Source organism: Octodon degus, unplaced genomic scaffold, assembly GCF_000260255.1.
Source record: "Octodon degus isolate 3935 unplaced genomic scaffold, OctDeg1.0 scaffold00002, whole genome shotgun sequence".
Classification (NCBI taxonomy): domain Eukaryota; kingdom Metazoa; phylum Chordata; class Mammalia; order Rodentia; family Octodontidae; genus Octodon; species Octodon degus.
Window position 1 is genome coordinate 35,229,656 of NW_004524578.1, and position 26,589 is coordinate 35,256,244.

A 26,589-nucleotide genomic window follows, 5' to 3' on the forward strand; every position below is an offset into this window, starting at 1 on the left:
TTATTAGTTTTAGAATGAAAAAAGAAAGTCCTTGTATTTGCTTTCCTAATACACTGAACCCAACCTAATCCTCTGTATTCATGTCCAATGTAAATTTTCATCCTGAACATGATGACATGCAATTAACCTATCCTAAAAAGATCAAATTAGCATTCTTCAGAAGACTTAACCAACTATCAACAGAAGGTGATTCTTGCTCCCTAACCCTGAGAATCAAGTACCTGATGTTTCTGGGCTGGAGATACAGCTAGTGCATGACAGGGCACTTGCCCAGCATGTGGGTTTGGTCCTTAGGGCCACAGAATAAGAAAAGATCAAATGATCTAGTAACTGATGTTTCCAATTGGCCACAGTGAGTAAATGCAGATTCACTATTCTGGATGCAACTTGGGACACTGAGGAGAAAAGAAACTAAAATCAGAACTTATAGATTATTTTTAAATGCCTCCAGTCCTTTAGGCACTTGTGAAGTATCATCTTTGATACGTTTCTGTTTCTTAAAATCATTACTTTCTTGCAGTGCCAATTCTAAGTTTCCCATGCAATTCCTGGACAGATAATAATGGTTCCATTTACAAGGTGAGCCCAACAAATTTTTTTTTTTCAACAAATAATACACTGCATATATTCTTCTTAGTGGTCAAATTTTGAATAAATGATTGGCTTTAACACTAAGAATTAAAAACAAATCTCAATAAAGAGTGGGTTCTGATTTAGAAATCTGTAAGTGAAGAGAGCAAAAAACAACTCCAAAGATACTTATAAATAAAATGTGCTTGCAGAATGTTATTATATGGATAACTAACTTAAGACTTTTTTACTTGAAAAGGAAGTGTTCAAGATTAAAGAATTCTAAAGTAAATACTAAAGCACTCTGTAATCTTACCTCTTCACTCCCAGATAAAAACAATTTTATTTCAAAAGACTTTTAGCATGTGAACATTTTATACAGGGACAGCTGGAGTATATGTACTATTTCTGTATTCTACTGTCTTCATATCAAATATTCATGGGTCTGTTATTAATCATATTGTCTTTCATTCGTGGTGTATGCCACCACGAATAAATGAACATACAGCTTTTGTTGGGTCTCATCAGCATAGGCAGCTAGGAAAAGCACAGAGGCTGAGGCAGGAGGGTTCCAAGTTCAAGCCTAGCCTCTATAACTTAGTGAGACCCTATCTCCAAAAAGGGGGTATAACACAGTGTGAAGGCCCTAGACTCAATCCCCAGTATGGGGGCAGGTATGCAAAAACTTCAAACTTGTTCTAAAAGCTCATTTTTGGCGAAGCTTTTCACTTTTTACAACATTGAATCCTCACACTAACTATATGGGAGATTGTGGCAGGCAGCCTCTATAATGGCTCCCTATGATGCACCTTTGTTGTTCATGGTCTTGTGCGGTCCCCTCCCTTCTGAATGTGTGCGGGACTTAAAAGTTTGTAACAAAATATGGCAAAAGTGACAATATCATTTCTAAGAACACACTATGAAGAGACTGGCTTCTGCCATGGTGCCCTCTCTTACTGTATAAGGGAAGTCAGATCCAAAGTTGTAAGTAGTTCCAAAGTGAGGCCCTCGTGGCAGAGTTCAGGTACCCAGGCAGCAACCAGAGAATACGTGTGGCCCACAAAGAGCCAAGCGAATAAATTCCAAAGCAGGCTGTCTACCATCACAAGGCTAAGCCCTGTGATGATGCTGTGGTGTCCACTGACACCCTGACTATAAGAAGACTCCAGTACCCTCGTAAGACACCTACCTGAGTAAGAGGCACCTAGCTAAGCTACAATCAAGATTCCTGGCTCACAGGAATTCCAAGATAAATGTTTACTGTTTTAAGGTTGTTAAATTGTTACACAGCAATAAGCTGTTAATATGTATATTTTTTTAATTCTAAAGAATCACTTTAGGGGCTGGTGAGATGGCTCAGTGGTCTAACGCACCTACTTAGAACAAGATTAGCAAAGCACAGGGACCACGGTTCAATCCCCCAGCACCACATGCCAGCCAGCCCGCCCCCTAGTGGGCTGAGCTGGCCACACACACACACACACACATAAATAAATAAATAAATAAAATTTAAAAAAAAAAAAAAAAAGAATCACTTTACCTATAGTATACTACATTATTTAACAAAATTACTTTTGTGGAAATAACATAATAGCCTTATTTATGTGCATTTCTATCCATATTACAACTGAAGCTCAAAATAAATCCCATGAAGTTATATGGTACATGTAAGAGATTAAAGAGATTATAACATAATTTAAGGTTTATGGATTTCAGTCTAATATACTGCTTTTTATACACAGATTTTAAAAACGTGTTTATTACTAGTCATTGAATCACTTACTTATATCCTAGGTTTTTATTTTTAAAATCTCCTTCACAAAATATCAGAAAACTTAGAATAAAGAAGTTATATCATGTACAGATACAAATTTCCTGTGACGCATGTGATCATTATGTATACCTAAAACGTACTAATAAAAATCATTTTCTTTGGAGAAAAAAACTTAGAAAATGCTAGTGGTAGTTTTGAGATGCTGAAGTACTGCCTCCTCAAATAATAATAATTCTATAAGAAAGCGATCTAAAGGAAAAATTTTTGATAACCTAAGGATCAGCCTTACATCAACAGAAATGCCAGTAATTGAGAAAAGACAACATTTGAATTAATGCCTCATCACTGGTCTGTGTCTATTTTTTAGCCTGTCTATATGAAATCTGTCCAAAAATTTAGGGAGCATCCACTGAACATCAGAAATCATATTTAAGGTAAGATTAACTGAGATGACTATGATGTAACCTACCCCTACCCGCTTCTCTGACCTATTAGATTCCCAGGGCAAAGGAACAAAGTTACTATATTACAATATAATTGATATATAATACATAATAAAGGTGAAAGAAGACAGAAAAGAGAATAACAAGTGCCAAAGAGACAAGGAAAAGGAAGCATTATAGAAAAGATGCCACTACATTGCAACTTAAAAGGATAAATAGAAACTTGCTAATTTCCTGCCACCAAAGACAAAAATGTCATTCTAAGGCAAGAAAAGGTAAATCTCAATGCAAAAGAAATTAGAGGGCTGGTAAGATAGCTCAGCGGACTAAGTACCTGTTTAGGCAAGCACAGGGACTCCTGGCATCACATGCCATGCTGGCCCTGCCCCCTAAATGTGCTGAGCAGGCTACCAAGACTGGGAGTGGTGTCACATGCCTGTAATCCCAGCCCTGAGAAAGCTGAAGACAGGAGGATCACTGCAAGTCGGAGCTGCATAGTGAGACCCTGTACCAAATACATTTACAAATAAATAAATAAATAAGGATTCCCTCCAGAAGACTTATTACTAAGAGTAATAAATCAGCTTCTTACAATCTCATTTATTCATTCAAATACTCACACCCCCCCCCCCACACACACACCCTGAGTATATGCTATACATGCCTGGCACGGGCGTAGAAACTAGACATAAAGCAACATGCACAGTATTAAGTTTCTGACCTTAAGGAAATTAAGAGTAGTACAGAACTTAGAATCAACATGCATTCATCATTAATTATGCTCACTTTGAATTGTTTCTGGGATTTTCCTTTCATCCTTTGGATAAGTCACATTCTTAGTATGCATTAGTTCTTTTTTGTTTGTTTGTTTGCTGGCTCAGGATGCCTTCAGGGCAGTTCTGGTAAGGCTTGAGGAACTGGGGATAGAACCACAGCAACCCAATTGCTTTGTTTAAGCAGTCACTTAAACAACTGAGCTAATGGACAGGCCCCCTGCATTAGTTTCTAATTTGGAGAGATATATCTGTATCTCAAAGATTGTATGGAAGATTAAATAATGCAAGTAAAACATTCAAACCCGAGAGAGAGAGAGAGAGAGAGAGAGAGAGAGAGAGAGAGAGAGAGAGACACAGAGAGAGAGAGAGAGAGAGAGAGAGAGAGAAGGGAAGGAGGGAGGGGGAGGGGAGGGCGAGGAGAAGACAGAAGAGAAAGTAATATTCTATAACTCTGGCCAAACAGTATCATTAATTTACTCTGTGGCTGAAATACAAAAAATAAATTAAAATAAAGAGCTGATTACTCTGAAAGGGATGTTTCAAAGGGCATGGGGAATGAGACTTGAAGTTACTGGTGAGAGAGAAGAAAGGAAAAAAGAGGATACATGAAATGAAGAAATAGACTATTATGGAAAGGGTGACTGAGGTTTAAAATTGAAAAATGTTCATTTTTATTAGGGCACCATAACATCCAAAGTTTTGGATGACTTCTTGCAGCTGAATGTCTATGATATCCTACTGTTCAAAAACTCAACAAACAGAACACATAATATAGTGGTGTGCACTGAGAATGAGATTCCTCCAAAAAGATACAACACAAAGAAAGCAAATTATAACATGAGACTTGAAGTTATGTATAGACTTGAATTTTGTGTATATACAAGGCAGTTATATTACACTTACGTTTAAGCAAGACAAACGTAATGCAAAACTGAAGTCTTCAACGTGGAAAAAACAAGAGCTATTTTGCTCTTCAATTTTTACCAATCCCCTTTTTAAGCTATAATTTCATGCCCTATAAACTACAAAAGGAGTTCTCAGAGGACTTTTACTTTGTGCACTTGTTCATTTCTAAATGCATAGCCTGACTCCAACAGTTTCAATACCTCATCTCCCAAAGTAAGGCTAAGGAAAATTTTGAAACCACAACAAATTGGGTAATACAGCAGCATTAGGGAAAAAAGTCTGATCTCTAAAGGCAAAGGCTTTAGAGTTTTCTGAAGTAAAATCAAATCCAATTTAAAAATTCTGTTTTAAACATGACTAAAGGATCCAAGGAATACTGTGCTTAATATAATCAACTTGAACATAAGTTCCTTAAAGTAGTTGTAAAGCACTAAAATACAGCAAGAATAGATGATGATGACGACGATGATTACGATGATTATTTTGGAGCCAGGAATCAAACTCAGGACCTGTTCTGGCCAACCAGGCAACATGACACTGAGCTTTGTAGTCCCAATCCCAAGAACAGATTTTTAGAATCAGAGAAACTGAGTTTTTCCCCATTTCCAAATGAGTAACTTGGGACAAATTATTTAACTTCCTGAGCACCAATCTTCTCACTAGTAAAATGAAAATACTATCTACTGTATAAGGTTTTCTCCAAGAGTACTGAAACAATGTATATAACATAAGGCATTTGATATATTTAAGAGATAAAAGGCAAGCTCACCCATTCAATCCTTGTATCTATAACAACTCCAAAAAGTCAGTGATAAGAACATTGAGATTGGAAAACAAAAACCAAACAAGAATTTTGGAAGTGCTCTAAAAACTGTATCTTAATCTTTATTGATCAATAGAACACATCATAAAACAACTAGTTTTACTCCTAATTATTTTCCTGATTGCTAGTGAGGTTGGGCATCTTTTTTATATGTACATTTGCCATTTTAAGTATTTATTTCTGCACAAGCAGTTGAGGTGCCTTATTACAGGTAAAGCAAATTGCTTTAAGTACTGGACTACAGCCACACAGCACTAAGGGAAGGGGTGGACATAAATTAGTGCCTGAAATTATTTTCTTGAGCTGGTAACATTTTCATACATGTAGAAATTTGTTCAAGTCACAAAGGAGCAAGATATGGCAAAAAGAAAATTCATCTTTTCGCTGCTGTTGGCCTACAGTATCTAGCAGGCAGGTGAAAGTAAGAATGAATTAAGTGAAGAACAAATTGTCTCTAAAAAGAGAAATATGAGTTAGATTATACAGACTCAGCAAGGTTGCAGGACACAAGATCAATATACAAAAATCAACTGCACTTCCATGTATATATAGCAATAATACAGAAATAAAATTAAGGAAAGCTTGTACTGAAAACTGAAAACAAAAAGAAATTAAGGCTTAAAAAAATGAAAAGTCATCCCATGATCATGGTTTGGAAGATGTCATGACTTATGATGGCAATGCTCCCCAAACTGATCTACAGATTTAATGATTTTTGTAAAAATTGACAAACTGATCCTAAAACTGTTATGAGTAAGAGACATCTCAAATAGTCAAAACAACCTTGAGAAAGAACAAGATTGGAGGAATCAAAATTTCTATTTTCAAACCATACTACAAATCTATAGTCATCAAGACACTGCAGAATGGGTACAAAGATAGATCAATGGATAAAACTGAGTTCAGAAATAAACTTTTATATGTATATTCACCTAGTTTTTGACAAAGTTGAAAGATTATTAAATGCAGTCTATTCAACAAATGATACTGGGCAACTGAAAAGGCACAAGGAAAAGAATGAAGCTGGCTCGCTACAGCTTAGATTATATGTAAAAAAAAATTGGTTCAAAATGGATCACAGATTTAAATGTAAGAATGAGAATGATATGGCTTCATGGCCTTAGTTAAGGCAGTGGTTTCTTAGATATGACAATCCATGGCACTAGGAATCAAAGGAAAAAAAAAAACTAGATAAGATATATAATAGAAGAAAATATTTGCAAACCACATCTGATAAAGAACTTGTAACTAGAATATATAAAATGATTAAATAATCAAATATCAAAAAACCAAACTAAAAGATGGACAAAGTGAGATAACAAGTACTAGCAAAGATATGGAGAAATGAGAACTCTCACAGATAGCTGACAAGAGCAACAATGGTGCAACCACTCAGGAAATTAGACCGGGGGTTCCTTCCAGTTAACAGAGCATATAACCTAGAAATTCCAGTTTTATGTATGTACCCAGGAGATTTGCTGTGCCAGAGAAACCTGTACATGAATTTTTTTTAAAATTTTTTTTAAATTTATTTTTATTTGTGTGTGTGTGGGGGGGGCAGCTCAGCACACCAGGGGGCGCGGCTGGCTGGCATGTGGGGCTGGGGGACTGAACTGTGGTCCCTGTGCTTTGCTAAGCTTGCTGCAAGTAGGTGCTTTAGACCACTGAGCCATCTCACCAGCCCCTGTACATGAATTTTTATAGCAGCATTAGTCATAATAACCAGAAGGTGAAAACCTAAATGTCAAAGTACAAATAAAAAGTAGTATATCCACAAACTGGAGTACTATTAAGCCATAAAAGGAATATAGTACCAATACAGTCTACAATATTGATGACAAGTAAAAAGCCAGGTCACAGTGTATGATTCCCGGTACATGAATAAAGAATCCACAGCAATAGAAGGTAGGCCAGAGACTGTCATGGAGTGAAGCAAGAGGAGAATAAAGATTGTCTGCTAATGGACATGAGGGGTTTTTTAGGTGATGAAAGTCTGCTAAAACTAGAGAACGACCAGTGCAAAATTTGAAATATAGTTGTCACCTTTTATAGGTTGTTTTACTTTGCTCAATTCAGTTACCTGCGATCAACCACATCCTGAAAATATTAAGTAAAAATTCTAGAAATAAACAATTTATAAGTTTAAATTATATGTCATTCTAAACAGCAAGTAATGTTCTGCCCTCTCATATCCTGTAGTACTGTCTCACCCTGTCTCAGACCATTTTTCCACAAATCTGAACCATCCCTTTGCTGGCATATCCATCCTGTGTTACCTACCCTTAGTCACTTAGTAGCTGTCCACACTATCAAATCAACTCTAAGGTATTGCAATGCTTATGTTTAAGGTTTAAGAAATCTTATTTTACTTAATAATGGCTATAAAGCACAAGAGTAGCACTATTAGCAATTGGGGTATACTAGAGGTACATTACAAAGTGCTTCCTTTAAGTATCATCACAAGAATGAGCACAGTACATAAGGTACTTTGAAAAAGAGACTACATCTACATAATTCTTATTACAGTATATGGCAACAATTGTTTTATTTTATTAGTAATTATTAATATATTTCAGTAACTAATGTATGAATGAAATTTTGTCATGGGTGGGTATATACAGGAAAAAACACCACCCCACCAAGCATTATGGTATTCCCCATAGAGCTGCATACTGCAGTAAAAAATGAACTGTACTGTTTAAAAAGGTGAGTTTTAGTTTGTGAGAATGTGAAATTATTTTTGAATCCTCTACCAATTAGCCCAGCTGAGCTACATCAGTTATTAGCAAATGCTAGGCAAACTACTTTTATGAAGCAGGCTTATCTTGCCTTCAAACAGTTTATACTTGGATTAAGATAAGAGAAAATGAAACAAAATAAACCTCAGCTTGATATTCAATAAGAAATAAATTCTATTTTGTTATGGCTTGTGTCTAGATGTCCCACCAAGGCCTCAGGTACTCATAGCTGAGTATTTGGAGAGGTAGTTGGATCGAGGGTGTGTGGTGGGATTAAACTGTGTGATGCTAGGATTAATGGGCATGATTACTTAATCACTGATTGGTTTAGCATAGTTCTGTCTGTGGATAACAGTAAGACCTACCCTAGGTGTGGGTGGTACTACCCAAGTGGGTAGCCTTGAAGGACTAAAAGAAGAGAGGCAAGATGCTGTTGCTTGCGGCTTTGCTGTCTTCTGCTTGTCATGTCATCTCTACCACACCATCCTGCCTTGGAGCCAGTCAACTACAGACTGAAACTTCTAGAACTGTGAGCCAAAATAAACCTTTCCTTCTTTAACTCGTGGGTGATGAGTATTTTGTTTTTGCAACAAGAAAAATAAAGACATATTTCCAATAAATGAATAAGATAATAAGATAAAAAGATCACACGAATTGGAGGATGAAGAAATGGAGACAAAAACATTAATCTGGAAAAAATATAGTTGATTCTCAGACGCCACCCACCATCGTGAAAAATACTGTAAGATCAAGACAGAAAGAAGGCAGGACTAGGACAAATGGAGAGCAAATGAAGTAAAAGTGAAGATGTGAAGCAGGAAAATATAAATGAATTATTAAATTTGGGGAATACAGTTACATATATTCAAGTAAATTGTTCTTCCATGTATATTGTCACATACACATGACAGTATAGTAATACAGTACAATACCTTTGGAGGTATAATCTTTAGTGTTAAAGCAAGCTTCTGAACTGCAAGTACATGGCCACGCTGTAGTATGAAGACATACTGACACTATTTTAATACCAGAGTAACTTAAACTGATCTGACTACTTTTTTATTTTGTTTTTATTTTTTTGGTGGAACTGGGGATTGAACTCAGGCCCTTCCACTTGCCAGGCAAGTGCTTATTCTATTGAGCCATCTCCCCGCATCCCCCTCTTTTTTTTTTTTGCTTTTTTCTTATTAAATATTTTCTTAATAATTCAAACACTAATAAGCAGATTTTCAAGTGGAAATACTTTCAACAATATATTTTCCCTCAAATTTCATTTAGAAAGTTATATGCTAACTAACAAAAATAAATACTTGCTGAGAACTGTTAAGTGTACAGCATATTTCTCAGCAGTCATGTTACTTTTGGATAGTTCATACACAACATAACTTTCTAAATACAAGACACCTTTATTACCACTTTCAGTATTAATCAGTTTACAATTTTCTGTGAATTTGTGTAATTTCTCTTTCCTTTTTTTGCTGTAACTTTTTCACTAATCCATATTCATTTATAGTATTTCTGACCTTTTTTTCAATTCTATCTCCCCTTTAATATTTGGCAACCCCTACCCCACTCATCCTGCAAAACTAAACACATCTGTCCAGTCTATGTCTATTGTTAATTCTAATTCACATAACCATTTGCATGAGTCTGTGTTTCTTTTAATCTCACAGATGATGTTTTTACAGGACAGAATAAATACAGGAATCTTTTAGGCAGCAACGTAAAATTCTAAAGGGCAATCGGGGAAAAAGCTCTGGCATCAAACACCTAGTTTCATTCCTGAGTGAGCAGCAGTTATTCTATTAATTACTGTTGAATGATTGGAAAGACTAATGGAATAGCCAAGGAGAAACTTGTAAATGTATCTTTCAGCTCTAGGAAAAGATTATAGTTTGAAAATTTTCCCTAGGTAATCCAAGGGATTACCTTTCTAGTCAAAAACAGAACAGTCAAATAGAAAAATAAAGCTGGGTTTGGCAATACACACTTAAAACTCCAGTACTCTGGGAGGCTGAGGCAGAACGATCACTAAGTCCTACCCGAGTCCAGGCAATTTAACAAGATCTCGTCTTATAATAAAAAACGTTTTAAAGGGGCAGGGACGTAGTTCAGTGTAAAGGGCTTAGGTTCAATTTCCTGTATCACACAACACAACCTAACATATTTGCTTAAAGGTACTTAGATAGTAGGAAAGAAATAAATTTTTATTTTGACAGTATGTCAACCGGTCAATTATTTTTAATAAATCAATTTGACTGCCTTATAATTATTACTCATTTTATAATTCTGAAAAGCACCTGCCATTTAAATTATTTTAAAAGACCTTTAATTGTAATTATAAAGAGAATCTGCTTATGAATAGAGTAACATCTCATTACATGTATTATTTAGTATAAAACAACTGAAGGGACAATACTGAGATTAAACTAGATAAACAAATACACCAGGAAGGCCCAAGAGAGACTTACACAATAGAAAAGTTATATAAGCACAATTCATTCTGTTATTTCCGAGCTCAAAATGATATAGATAAAATACAAAAAAACTAAGCATTGGGAAAATACAGTACTATTATCTATTAGTGATTTAAACCATGTAAAAATTTTTAAAAAGCACAAGACCTATCATATTACTTTGAAACCCGATTTAAGATGGTAAACCTCTAGGTTAGCCTTGAAAGTAATTATCAAATAATTGCTACTATCCAGAATTTAGCCAAGCCAATAAATTATCAATGTCTATTCCTTCCAAAATTCTATCTGAGGCTTTGGTAGCCTATAACCTTATTCACAGGCAGCCCAAACTGATTTGATTTGTATTCCATCCTCCAAGGGCCATAATTACGCATGTTGGAGAGGCTGAAGGGCTTCACTGTTAGTGGGAATGTAAACAAATACACCAGTATGAAAATCAGTATGTGTAGTTTATTTATTTTTTTGGCGGAACCAGGGACTGAACTGAGGCCCTTGCACTTGCCAGGGAAGCACTTATTCTACTGAGCCATCTCCCGGCCCTTATGAAAATCAGTATGGAGATTACTTAAAAAACTGAAAACAGAGACTGGATGTGATGCTGCACATCTGTAATCCCAGTGCTTGGGAGGTTAAAAACAGGAAGATCACTGTGAGTCTGATTTGTATAGTGAGACCTGGTAGACCCTGTACTAAATATATTTTAAATAAATAAATAAATAAATAAAGCCTGAAAACAGAAATTCCCTTTCTAAGTATTTTTCCAAGAGAATTAAAGGAATCATACTGCAGTGGCACACACATGTCCATAGCAGCATAGTTTATAATAGCTAAATCTTGGAAGCAGACTATGTATTCATCAAAAGATGAAGGGATAAAGGAGATGTGGTATTTATACCACAATGGAGTACTACTCTCCCATAAAGATAAACTTCAGTTATACTGCAAGAAAATAGATGTACCTTGAAACCCTAAAGTTATGTAAGTCAGACATACAAACTTAATCGTTTGTTTTTTCTTACATGAAAAAGCTGAATTATATAAAGTGCAAAATAAAAGACAACAAGAAGTAGGGAGTCATGTTTCTGAAATGGGAAGGGCATCAAAAGATGGAGGATGGGGCTGGAGAGATGGAAAAGGACATTAGAAATGGAATTAAGATGTGCTATGTACAAGTACCAATTCTGTATAAGGAATGCAAACATGTGCTACAAGTGTACTAATTGAAAGAAAAAGAAGACATCTTTGACTGCTGTCATTTTCCCACACCCAACTATCTGTATATAATCACAAAACTATAACCAGGCTCTTTGGAATTCATTATGGTTTTTCCTTCTCTACATTCTCACTGTCTTGAGAACCTCACCAACTTTCACTGACCTAATTAGCATCCTTTTTTCTGACTGCTTTCCAGTATTTTAAAACTACAAAATGTACTTCATTATTAAACAATACCCTAGCTCCCAGCACCTTTGAAGTAAAAATATAGACTTCTGAGCCAACTATAAACATTTCTTCATAATCTATACCCTGCCACTTTCTGTAGTTTCAAATCTTTCTGCCATGTCCCTTCTTAAACTTATATGCTAATAATAATCTAAGGTATCTTCAGTTTCCAAAATCAAACTGTTGCCTCAGGCTCCTAAGTCTGACAAACAGCCTTCAAAAACCTATTCACAGATCATCTCTCCGAAGAGACTTTTCTGGTTTACTTCTGTTCCATACTAGTCTACATTAGGCGACTTCCTCTCTGCTCCTACAGCACCATTTTTGTTCATCTTAATCACAAACTTACATATTACAACATGATTTTTGTTTTTGTGCCTGACAATAAGCCTTACTCTATAGATTGTAATATTTTTGATGAGTAGGCTGAAATTTTTTACTTCACCATTTCCAAGGCTTGCCTGATAGTTCTGGGATACACATAATACTTGATGAACAAAAGAATGCATCCCAAATCATGTTCATGTCCACACAATTGTGACTGTTTCGAATTTAAACTACTAAACTAATAGGTCCTTATCTAGAAACTGACTTTCAGTATGCTCCAATTGAGAATCCCTATTCCACTTTTTGTCTATAAAATAAAAAGAGAAGGAGATGCAGTTCAGTGAAAAGGTCCTGGGTTCAATCCTCAGAACTTAAAAGCTCAGAACTACTTCAGTTTACAGTTCTAAAAATGAACTTGGGTTAAGAATTGCTCTAAATGTCACTTAGTAAGTACAATAACTAGTTTACATTCAATCTCATGCTAATTTCACTATATAATATCTCTAAATGATACACTCAGTTTGAAAAAGTCATCATTTTTATCATTAAGAGGTTGAAAAAGGTGTATGAAAATGAGATCACAAGTACAACAAGGGAGGGGATCATTTAAATAACTGAAGAATAATTTTAATAGGATTAGTGGGTTCTCTATAAAATAAAATAAATTTGCTATATAAGTGAAGACGAATGAAAATAAAGAGTGGAAGAGGGTAAAACTATTTTTGGAATATGTATTAAAAGCTATAAATATGGTCAGACGGGGGGGGGTAGGGGAGTAGTGGGGGGGCAGGGCACGCCTCTAATCCCAACTACTCAAGAACTGAGGCAGGAGGATAGCAACTTTGCTGCCAGCCTGGGCAACTTAACAAGACCATCTCAAAATGTCAAAATTTTCAAGAGGGGATGGAGGGGGTATCAGTAGTACAGTGCCTGTCAGCATGCACAGGCTTGGGTTCAATTCCCAGTTTGGGGTGGAGGTGCTTCAAATATTTCTGCTCAAATTAAAATTCTACTGTTAGAATTTTATTCTAAGTGATAAAGCCCTGAAATGGAAACAAACAAGACACTTACACATATATAAATCTTCTCTGCTTCATCATTTACACAGAAAAACATTGACAGCCTTTAGAAGAAAGAATAAATCATGGTTCATCCAATGACAAAATATTGGTGATTTTTAGTTATGAATACTACTACTACTCAGGAAACCAGGAAAATCTTTATGATACAATCTTAAAAGAAAAATGTGTCTGTTTATTCCATGAATACATATATTTAAACATAATATACCCATACAGAAATTTTTATAGAGAAATCTAGGCTACTTGCTGCTGCTGCTATCTCCTGCCGGCCACACTGTGAATTATTTCTCCTCTTCGATGCTTCTCTTCCATGCCACCCTACAATGGAGCCAGCTGACTATGAACTGAAATCTCTACAAAACTGTAGATCCAGGGAGCACCAGTGAAGAAAAAAGGCAAACACCAGACTCTACAGCTGCACAAAATGATGAAGGAGAAACTGAAGAAATTCACTAGTAGATGATGGGTTACAAGAAGTGAGAAGATAGCAGACATGAAATAAAAATGCCCATTTATACAGAAATCATAACAAAAAATTTTCCAAATGTGAGGAAAGATCACAACGTACGTAAAGGTAGGTGAGACAGCAGAATGTCATAAAAGTACAGTGAAAAAAACAAGTTCCTTACAACATACCATAGTCTAAATCCAAGATATCCAACAAAAAGTCTGAAGTTCTTAAAGAAAAGCAAAAAAGTCATGTATAAAAGTTGGGGCTGGTGAGATGGCTCAGTGGTCTAAAGCACCTACTTAGAACAAGCTGAGCAAAGCACAGGGACCGCAGTTCAATCCTCCAGCACCACATGCCAGCCAGCCCCGCCCCCTGGTGGACTGAGCTGGCCACACACACACACACACACACACACACACACATAAATAAATAAAATTTTTTTTAAAAAAGTAAATTAGGACTTTTACATTAGGACTACAGCAAACTTCTCAACAAAAACTTTAAAGACCTAGAGAACTTTGAACAAAGTACTTTAAGCCCTAATAGAAAAAAGCTACAAACAAAGACATATATCCTACAAAACTATCTGTTAATATGGATGGAGAAAAAAAGACGTTACACAAAACACCTTAAAACATTTACATGAACACTAAGCCAGGACTCCAAAAAATACTGAAGAATATTCTAGACAGAGTCAACAAAGAGAAACAAAACCAGTGGAATGAACACATCAAACAAGGAAGAATGCAGATCAACCAATTAAGAGATGAGTTCAGATTTCATGAGAAGACTAATGTAATTTGCACCAGAAGACAAAGCAATGTTTCTCAGAAACCCTGGAATGATGGAACATTCCATCAAGCAATTATACAAAGAAAATTCACTCTTTAATCTGAAAAAAAGAAAAATGTAGTAGGAAATATATAAAATTTGAAAAGCAGCAGGTTTTCTACCATATTACTTCTGTAATAAAAATTACGAAATCTTCATCTCTAAATTTCTTGACTAAGAAACTCCTAAATTCCACAATCTAGTTTTGCCTATCAGAAAAGTATACACAATTTTGACTTCCAAGAAAACTAAGGGAAAGGAATGGAGTGTTACTGAACTGAAACTTTTCTTTGACAACACTAAAATCTGGGTGGATATCTTCTAGTTGAAAATATCACAACCATTAAAACCATATGATAATTAGCACAGCTGATGACATGACTCAACAGCTACTTAACACATTAAAGATTCAGATACAACTTCCTTCTAGGCCAGTGACAAACTTATTACAAATAAATAATTTTAAATTTTAGTTTTCAAATCTCCTTATCTGAAGGCTGAGGACAGTGGAGTGGTCCCCTAAAATACATTATGAACCATAATAACGGTTCTGCAAACAAACTGCAAAAGACTGAAGACTTTCTTAGATTTTTTTGTCTTTTAGAAAGACTTGCTCAGTATTTTTAGCAAGCCATATCTTATCTTCTCCAATTAGTTCTATATCCCAAAACTGAGATACATTCAAGTGTATTCAACATTTATTTCTTAGTCCAGTGTGAAGGCACACACCTGTAATACCAGCACTCTGGGAGGCTGAGGGAGGATTCTAAATTTGAAAAATACAAAATTTATTTCTTGAGTTCTCAGTATGGGTAAACGCTGTAGGAATCTAAAGACTACTACACTGAGGCACCTTTCAGCCATTGTAAGTTGCCTCTGGATTCATTCCATGTATTTAAAAATATGGTAGTTAGGGCAGAGCAAATATAAAAACTATACATTTTCAAGGTAGCATTACATTTTAAGATGCTTTTCACAGAAGATATTCGGAATTATTTAAGTGAGTAACTCTAAGCAAATTCTTTTGTACAAATTAAGAAGTAGAGGGGAAAACTTATTCTAAGAAATATCCTAACCCACAATTTCAGAAACAAGTAATAAGGTCATAACATATCTGACATTTGCCATTAATACTGTTCTCATGCCTCATGCCTAGCAGCTCGGGTATAATATCCCATGGCATTTGTTTCTCTAGTTTTCTGTCATCTGCAAAGTGAAAATATTATTCTAGTACACTTGTTTCCACAAAATGGGAACGTTGATTAAATGGCCCCTCTTTTGCTTTTCCTCCCATATTCCCATTTTCTTGAACACATGAATGGTACTGAAATGAGCATATACTTCCATGAAACATGCTAGTATAAAACCAAGGCAAGGAATGATAAAGACTGAATTTGTTTCAGCTGGTAATAGTGGATGAAAGTGTTAGGTTTTAAATACATAATGGAAAGGTATAAAGACAGTTGTTTTTAGGTTATATAATGTAAATAATTTTAAATGTCAGGCTAAGCAAGAAGTATCCAAACAATAAATACAATATTTTACAGCTAGTTCTAAGTGTTTCTTAAAATACTCAAATTAATCAATCAGACAAGCATCAGCTTTAGATCCACACTCAAGAATTAAAATACTGGAGGAAGGATGGATTCAAGTGATATGCAGGCAAGTATTACAAACATTAGAACTGGGTAAACAATGAGTGGAGGTACAGTAAAGGAGATAGGACAAAGATCATCTCAAATTTTTAGTTTAGGCAAATGAGTTGATAATAAAAATAATAGTTTGCTTCATATAAGAATTGTTTTCTTTCTTTTGGGATAGGAAGAATTGAATTTGGATTTATATACTTTCAAATTTCTGGTATTTGTGGGATTATCAAGAGGCGCTTTTTAGATAGATCGGGGACTCAGAAGAAAAATACAGATTTGTGAGTCAGTTTATAGGTAGTTTGTAGGAAGTTTTGTGAATAAATGTGATCAACAGAAACAGTCAATAAAACTAAGGTTGAAGAATAACCTTGAGGGGGTGGGGGCTGGTGAGACAGCTCAGTGATCTAAAGCACCTGCTTAGGCAAACTTAAGCAAAGCGCAGCGACCACGGTTCGATCCGGATCCCTAGTTCCACATGCCATGCCAGCCCCCCACCATTCAGAAAAAAAAAAAAAAAAAAAAAAAAAAAAAAAAAAAAAAATCACCTTGGGAACACAAAAGGGATAGACAGAAACAGAACTGTTCTTAGAAAAACAATCTAAAACTGAGAGGCCAAGACATAAGGAATATGATAACAGAAGATTCCTGAACCAGAGAGAAAGTTGTTTCAAAAAGTTGGGAGTAGGGGTGGAGGACTTCAAAGAAAAGGGCTCTTTCCTCATCTGTAATCCAATATGCTATATTTTTAAAACATTAAACTAAATGTACAATTATTGGCAATCTATTGTATCATTTCTCATTTCTTGTTTTAGTCTTTATGCCATGTAATACTACTGTCAATTAGTTGGGCATGGTGATGCACATCTGTAACCCCAGCACTCAAGCAGCTGAGGCAGGGATATAACTACACGTGTGAAACCACCCTGGGCGACACAGAGTGTTTAAGGCCAGCTGTAACTAAATAGCAAGACTCTGTCTCAAACAAAATAATAGTAAAAGTAATAACAATGATAAAAATGTCAAGTGTACCAGATTTTAGGGAAGTTACAGGTAAAAATAGGCAAGTAAAATATTAAATAATAAGGCAGCTGCTAAGCTTTGAGAGGAGTAGATACGGTTGTCCAAAGTGTTATCTTTAATAATATTCCAGTAAGAGTAGTATCAAAGTTAAGAGTACAATTTAAACACCTTCAAAATTCAATAACCAACTACAAATACAGTAGTTCCTTGCTATTTCACGGTTCGACTTTCATGGACTGTTTCGCGGGTTATCAAAAATTAATCAAAATTATTTATCACTGATTTTTTGCTATTTCGTGGGATTTTGCAGTTTAATACAGTGTGCATGTTAAAATTATATAGGTTTACGAGTTTAGAAAATGTTTAAGAACATTAAGTGTTTTTCAAAGTGTGGGAAAGGATAAGAGTGTGGGAAGAGTTTATAAGGCCTTAAGATACATATACATACTAAAATAAATACAAGGTTGCCACTTCATTGGTTTTCACTTATTGCAGGTATGTCTAGACCATAATCTCCGCAGTAAGTGTTGGACCACTGTACATGCAATAACATGAATGAATCTCAAAAGCTAAGTAAAAGAAACAAGACACAAAACACAAAAGACTGTACAGTATACAATTACATTTATATGGCAATCTAGAAAAGGTAAAACTATGGACAAAAATCAGATCAGGTTAACATGGGCAGTTGTAGAGATAGGAAACTGCTTACAAAGGGACACATGGCCTATTTTAGCCATTATTTCCAATAATGGAAATATTCTGGTTGTATAGGTTAGGGTTGCAAACTGTATTTCAAAATCATCTGACTGAAGACCTATAATGTGAATTTTACTCCATAAATTACAGCTCAATAAATCTAATTGTTTTCATATATAGCCATCAAATCACTATTTTAGTTAAATAGCATTTTCAGTGTGCTATAATGTATTTCTTATTATGGTAATAATAATTCAACTTATCTGTATTATTAAACACAATACTTCAATTAGCAAAGAAAATTTGAAATTAGGGCCAGCCAAATAAGCTCAGAGGATTAAGGTGCCTGCAAGCAGGTTCAGGGATCAGGGGTTTGATCTGCTTGCCAGCCCCGTCCCGAGTGCATTGAGACCAATTGAGACTGGGCGTGGTGGTGTGCGCCTGTAATCCCAGCTCTTGGGAGGCTATAAACAGGCGGATCACTAGGAGTCCAATGTAGTAGCCAGACCCTGAACACCCTGTAGACCCTTTCCTAAGATACAAAAAAGAAAATTTGAAAATAAGTTTAATAAAAGAAAATATTTAGATATCTAGCTTTTTGCAATAAACACCCATATCTTATCTTCAATTGTATTACCCAAAGGACCAGAAGAAAAAACCCTTCCTACACTTGACAGTTTTAACAGTCTAAAAAGAAACTCCTTTTTATTTGATTTCTTTTTAAACGTAAGTTATATTACATAGGTAGTGTTAGGCATATACATGATGCATTTAGCTCAAAGACGTAAGACTCAAGAAGGTACCTACAATATATCCAGGAAAATTTTATTTTGAAATTAACAGAATTATACTTGCCACTCACTAATCTTAGGTTTCGAGACACAGTACTGAGTTTGAGTCCCTAATACTTCAAAATAAAAAAAAGAAAGGAAATATACAGCTCAATTCCAACAAATCAAAAAAGTTTTATTATTATCTAAAACAGGTCAAGCACTCTATGGCCAGTAGACATAGAACAAATTATTTTATTAATAGATATACATAATAAACTGAACAAATGCTATGAAAAGGAATAAATGATCAGAAAAATGCAAAGAAAGGTATGCTATTAAGTAGAAACTAAATTATATATAGCTTACAGTCAGATGGTAACCAATTTTTTTTAGCTGAAATTGAGAACCCACAATCCTGTCAGATGAAAGACAACTAAAAGCAAGTTTAAATACTGAAAGAGTTGCCAAATAACACTGTTGAGAAAACTCAGTGATGTATTTCCTGGCTAGGATTAGTATCAAAGTTATTTTTTGTTTTGCAAATAAGAAATTAAATATAGTAAATAACAATCATAAACATTAAGAATGATATTTTTAAAATAACTTATATCCCGAATAATAACACACTAGTGTTTTGGAAACTGTTATAGTTAAGGTATGTAAAACAATATGCATTTTTAAAATGGTAAAAAAAATTTTTCATTTCATCTGCATAAGATTGCATGATTCTTTAGAACTAAGACAAATGACCTAAATACTTAAGTCTAACAAAAAGGAATTCAGCATTTTAAAATGTCATAACTTCTGAATTTCTCAGGATATAACAATACATACATTCTTAAAAAACGAATCAATACTGCTAATTTTATGTTCCTAAGTTCTAAAAAAATGATTCCTTTCTGAGAAAGAGCAAACATACAAAAGAAAACTTTAAAGGCGTTTGGTATATATGTGAAATAATGTTTCATACATGTAAGACAGGAATGTAATTTATTTCATGACATAACTTATTTCAGAGGTTTAATATATTGTTAGGGAATTTTTTTTAATGTTTATCATTTTAGAAAAAATAACTCAGGAATCAGAAAGAAGTCATGAAAACAAAGTTGCTACCTACGATATCTATGTACATACGATACACATGATACAAATAATACACATTACACATCTATGGACTACATATCTACACTTGACAGAGTAATGAAGTTTGTTTTCAAAAGACTACAGTTAAATTACCAATCAACTAAGCAAACATTGAAGAATTCTCTTCAAATTATCTTGAGGGGGCAGGGATGTAGCTTAGTGATAGTGTGTGCTCAGTACCACAAGAAAAAGTTTTTGATGATCTACTGATAAGCCATACACACTGTCTACTTTATAATCAAGTGTTCTCTCTCCTCTCCCTCCCCCTCCCCCTCTCGTATTTTTAGGGAAGGTCTACAGGGTGTTCAAGGTGTCACTATGAGCCCTGGGTCTGGCAGCAAGGCAGGCCTGGGGATTGAACCCCTGGCCCCTGCGCCTGCTTGTAGGCACTTTAATCTGCTGAGCTATTTGGCCAGACCTCGAATTCTACCTCTTAACACTTCCTTGAGGTGCCACCCAGGACAAACTTCAATTTTCATATTTATAAAATAAGAACATTAAACTAACTTCACTGAGTAAACTGAGATATACAAATTATGATATATAGTGTAGTTGTTAAGGCTATTGAATAAAGCACCCACTGTGAAATTTTTCATTTTTGTATACTCTCTAGCTGTGCAATCTTGGACTAGTCACTTAATCATGCTATAACTCAATTTAGTCACTAAGCCACCATCATACTATATCTCAAGGAATTAAGAAAACTGCACTTTGGAAGGCAGAGGCTGGAAAAAGCACAAGTTCAAGTCCCACCTGGGCAACTAAGTGAAACTCCATCTCAAAATTTAAAATAATAAAAATAAAATTCATATAAAGCCCCAGCCCAGTTTCTGGCACATGGGAATCATTCAAGAATATTACATATTACAAACAGAAAAGCACTAAACATGACATTTAATATTAATCTTATTAAATATTATTTTCCTACTGTATTTAAAAATACAAATTTACCTTGAAAATAGCGACTCACCAAAAGATTTTTTAAAAAAGTAGTTAAATGTTGTAAGTATATATTAGTCATAGTAACTTTTAAGCATCTACTATACAATTGGTCACACACATTTCTATGAATGAAGTCACTCTCTAAAGCTGAATCTGGTCTAAAGCTTAATTATTTGTCAAATAGATGTCAATATGAAATCTTAGAAGTTAAAAAATTTATAGACCTTTTAACAAAATTAAAAGATAATAAGTATCTGCTCATTTCAAGAACACACATCTAGGGGCTGGGGAGATGGCTCAGTGGAATAAGCACTTCCCTGGCAAGCGCAAGAGCCTGAGTTCAATCCCCAGTTCTGACAAAATAAATAAATAAATAAATAAACAAGAACACACATCTAGGATCTATAGCCTGATTTCTATTTTAGTGTCTTTGCCTGACGCATATAATTTTTTTGACTGCATGGCGTTTAAAACTTGAGCAAACAAAAGAATACTAAGATTTTAATAAAACTAGAAATGCAGAGTCCTAAATCCTTAAAAATAAATGTAAATCAGACGGATCACTCACTACCTGTAAGCCTACAGGCATGCCAGATCTCCTTGGCCGTGTCTATGTTACCCCAGCACTCCAAGAGCCCAAGGCAGGAGCACCCAAATTCCAGCCTAGCCCATGTGATTTACTGACAGCAAAACCCTGTCTGAAAAAAAATCAATAGACAAAAGACTGCGGATATAGGCCAATAAAAAGGCTCTGGATTCCATCCCTACTATGGGACACACACACACCCACACACCTGGGTAATTTTCTAAACTTTTCCAGTTTTTCTTCTGTCTGTAAGCTGGACAATCACCGTTTTTATTTCATAAGCTTACTAGAAGAATTAAATGAGATAATACTATAGGCATATAGCTAACACAATTCCTGCAGACAATAAGCCCTCAAAATCTTATGTGGTAAAAACTATATGGCAATGGTAATAAAGTAAATTCCTCTTAATATCAACTTGAGAATAGAAAACAACATGCCTTAAAGACAATGCAAACTTACAAAACCCAACCCACTGAAATTAATTCCAGATTTACACCAAATCAAAATTACATAAAAGACGAATATCTAAAATTACTTTTATTACTTATGTAGGCAAAATATCTGAAGCATATACAATAATTTTTATAAAGACAATGATGGCCTTCAACTAAGAAACATGGCTTTAAAAGATGCTTTTAGACTAGTAGAAACAGTAAAATTCACTCTAGTAATTTTTAAAATAAAAATGTAAAAACCCAACATTTCAGGAGATATTAGTATCACTTACAACAGTATGGTTACTCACTTATACTTCTCTGTAGGGACATATGAAAATAAAAGCAGTCAATCAAACACCAAACACATACACTCAAGGCTGCTGGGATTTCTAATGTAAAAGTTCTACTTTCTTAACAAGGAAACACAACCAGGAACAGTTATCATCTCTCAAAGAAAAAGAGAAAACTAACTTGAACTCAGATAATTGACAAAGTCACAAATGGTATCAGTGTCAGTACTAAGCAACACCTACCTTCAAAATCAAAGCTCAGACATTTCTTAAAGCAACATAATCTATTTTAAAAAAACTAGTAAATGTCACAGAGTTCTATCTTCAACTGATTCACTCCAGGAATCTACGAAAATCACATGGTCTCTAGTGTCAAGTTTTTTGTCAAAAATTAGAAATCATGCTGGCTATTTCTCTCACAGAAACATGAGAAAATTTCTAAATAGACTCAGGTCACCTTGAAGGAACAGTTTAAAAACAAAAAGTAATGTAAATGACAACTGTTGAAAATAGGAAAAACTATGCTTAAAAATTGATCTTTGAAAGTTATAAGGCCATAAACTGCCGCCAAAGCCAATTCCCTATGCTTAGAATATTAAAATAAGCATCTTAAGTGAAATAATTATAAGGGTTCTATCAAGGTACTTTGCCAGTACTTTCTTATTTACATTATGGCAAATAAATGTGATAATTACAACTACAGTTCTCTAAATAAAATGTTATTTACCTCAAATCTCCCAATCACCTAATACAAAAGTGGAATATTAGCTTAATATTTTAGAATTATTTACATGTGCTTTTCCTTAGAAGCAATAGAAAAGTTAAATGACATCACCTAAAAAACAAACAAGTTTTTTATTTACTCATCTATTATTAATTATGCATCTGATTTTGAGAAAGCAGAAATAGCACAATAAGCTATGTCAAAATCTAACACAGACAGTTCAGGTATTCCATGATGATCTGATGATTTATTGGTACCAAAAAATTAAATATAGCATTAGTTTAGGAAGCCTTAGAAAGGACATGTTTGTGTCTGTGTCTGGTACTCCAGTTCCTCCTTAACTGTTTTCATGTTTCAGTGTCTTGTTTTGGTTATATTTCTGAAATTTAATAATGATCACTGTGCAGAGCCAAATTGCTTACTACTATTGCAAAAAGTTTCACTTTTCATCTCTAAAGTGAATCTCAAATAGTCCTTCGAAAATATATTTTTTAATATAGACAGTAGTATAACCATACCTAGCACAGCTTCCAAAATGCACTCAAATGACTTCAATAAACAAATATTTAAATGGCTTTAAAAAGGATGCTTTCTATATACTTCTCAAAACACCTGCAGATAATTAATGTTCAACATGCATTTACTAGATTTTCATTATTTATTTTAAGATTGTCTTCAAGTTAAATAATGTAACTAGTTTTAAGAATACTGGGACACATAATGTTTGTACCTTTTCACTGACTGTTTTTTTTTTTTTTTTTTTCTCCAAAAAAGGAAACACCGTACAAGGTTTGCCCCTGGCGAGTATCTCAATACAGGAGAGGTCCAACAGACCATCAGTGGAACACAAATTACCTTCTTCGATAGTGTTACCAAAAATTTAAAGTTCAAGTTTTGAGTTTCTCTTTTAAAAATGAGCAATTTAAATGCTTCAAGCCAAACGACATTTTCAAGTATATTTTAAGGAAATGTTTATGCTATCTTAACGAAAGTTATCACAGGATCTGTATTAGACATGTAGAACTGGGAAAATAAGAGGAATAATTAACTATGATCTAATTCCAAAGTCCCAAGGAAAAAAAAGATGAAACTGATATTTAACAGAGTCAAACATCTGCATAAGGCTCCCTTTATAAAGCTCTAAACCTAAGTTGCTTCTGAGGAAATCTAAAACAAGAACTGTTCTTTCCATCTATAGTGGAAATACACTCATCCCTTAACAAACATCTTAGTATTTTAATGAGTAAAAGTTGCAGACAACAGAAACACAAGAAAACCTTTTAAACATTTATAATGAAGCCCTACCACACCCCATGTCCCCCCACCTCAGCTTTCTCTTAAAATGTGCAAAGTTCCTCCCTTATGCATTCTCTCCCTACCATGTCCCCCCTCACCCGCGCGCCGCACCCCCCAAGCCCACTGTAGGCCAGAGGCCCCGTAGCAAACTGTCTAACAGGAGCAGGCAGCACAAAGACAGGAATGGGAGATTAGTGGGAGGGAGGGAGGCCGGGATTGGGGCTCAGCAGGAGCTTCAGGCTTTTTAAAATTCAAACTGCTCCCTGACCAATACAAATCACGGACACGCTACTGACTACTACACGGATTTACAGCATTAAAAACATGCCTTGTACGTGACAGCTATATTAACTTCACTCTTTCTAACATTTATCCGTACGTTTGTAGGAAATGTGAAACAATTTGCTGTAAGCAGGATGCTAAACTCAAAAACGAGGTTCAGAAAAGTTACTTATTCAACAGTGACAATAATAATTTAATAAGAAACAAAAAATTTCGAGGCAGTGTGGCACCCACTAGTAAAACAAGGAACTTTATTGAGCAGCGTTGCTTTATTTTAACCAACGAGGGTTTTCCTCATTGAATAGGAAACAAAGTATCAAAAGAGAGTAAGCCAGGTACATTTATAGTATTTTTCTATGCAACTTCTGTGACCGAGGACTTTTAAACTGGCTGCGCCCCCCCTTATATTAATCTATTAAGGCCTCCACAAACAAGCTCTCAACACTTATCCCGTACTAAACTTGTTGAGATAGAACTGATATTTTTCTCCAGCATTTACAGATACATTTGACCTATTAAAACGACACCTCTCTCATTACACAGTCAAACATCATGGCACAAACAGCCAATGACAACCCTGGGACCTCAAGAAGATCTGCCCTGACATGAAAGGATGGCACCTTCTTTCTTTTTCAAAAATCTCTCAAGGATTTTTAAGTATTACTTAATTTCTCTCTTTTTAAAGAAAATTCGTCTTAATCCTTATCTTAGCACAATGCTCGGAACATTTTAAATTCTTTGTATGCTTGTACATGTTTGGGTCAGGAAGTACCTGAGTGCTTTATGCACAGTCGTTTAAAATTGTCCTTATATAACGCATACAAATATAAGGTGGCAGAGTAAACCTGTCAAGTACTTTATACTTGACTTTGAATTAAAAGTCCATGTGCAACACGCACTGTCAAACAACATAAAAGCACTCCGGGGGGCAGGGGGGGGACAGTCACTGCCACATTATGGCTTTCTCTATTAAATATTGATGTGGGTTATTTAATTATTTTAAAAAGAAAACGACTCCTTATTAACTTTCCGACGTGCAAACAAGTTTTGCAAAGAGAAAGAATTACCACGGTTTTCGCGTCTGAGTATTTACATTGGGCTCGCTAACTGAAACTACTTCCTCCCTTCGTGGGGTCACAGGGGGGAGAAGGGGGGTTGTTTGTTTCACTGGGACGTTCCCCACTCCCGGACCGGGAAAGTTGTAAATATGGGGACGATCGGCGCACATTTGCTGTTAGTTGTATTGTTTCCGCCTCCTCGCTAGCTACGGCTCCTCTCCCGGGCGAGGCCTGTCACCGACCAGCAGCCGCTCCGCTCAGCCCGGCGCTCTCCTAATCCCCGAGCTCAAGTAGATTCCGCTGGCCCGCGGCCTGCGCTCTCCGCCGGGCCTACGCCTCCCCGGCCGCCCGGCGGGAGCCCGGTCCCCAGCACGGGAGCGGCCGGGAGCGGCTCCACAGCCACCGCCACCCAGGGCGGCTGCCACCGGAGAGGAGCGAACTCTCGACTCGCCCGCGGAGGAGACCCGGGGCCGCTACGACGGAAACGGCGGGGAGGGGAGCGCGGAGAGCGCCGCTGAGGACCTGGCGCCGCCGCCGCCGCCGCCGCCGCCGCCGCCGAGATAAAGAGCAGGAATTTACCTGGGCGAATCGGCGTCCGAATCCGGGAGCAGGCCGAGGCCGCGGTGGCGAAAGACTATAATCCGGGCCGGGAGGGGGGGTGGCTACGGCTCCTCTTCCGTCTCAGTGCGGGGAACATGTAGAGCCGGGGGGAGACCAGCCGAGAAGACAAATCGCTGCTGCTTCTTCCTCCTCCTCCTCCTTCTCCCACATAGAAACACTCACAAACACCCGAGCGGGGGCCCGAGCTACCGGGGGGACATCGCCGCGGGCCCGGGAACCAATCCTCCTGCCGGCGGGGGCGTCCCTCCCAGCGGCTTGGTGGTGTCGGGTGAGTCGGTACCGACGGAGGGAGGGGGGGGAGGGCGGGGGGAAGGAGCCCTGTGTGTCTCTCTCTCTCGTTCCGTCTCTCCCTCTCAGAACAAAATGCCGACCGGAAGTGCAGCTGCAGGAATGACTCCCTCCGCCGGCGCCAAACACTAACAACC

The 26,589-nt window shown here is 36.1% G+C and overlaps 1 protein-coding gene across 2 annotated transcripts in view; it reads right to left on the reverse strand.

Annotated features, from left to right (window-relative positions):
- Positions 1-26,534, reverse strand: part of Nipbl (NIPBL, cohesin loading factor) — a 194,191-nt gene extending 167,657 nt beyond the window's left edge. For both annotated transcript variants that reach the window (XM_004623432.2, XM_023711959.1), the window contains exon 1: positions 26,123-26,534. The gene's annotated coding sequence lies outside the window, so the exon portion shown is untranslated. The remainder of the gene's footprint in view (positions 1-26,122) is intronic.
- Positions 26,535-26,589: the final 55 nt, after the last annotated feature.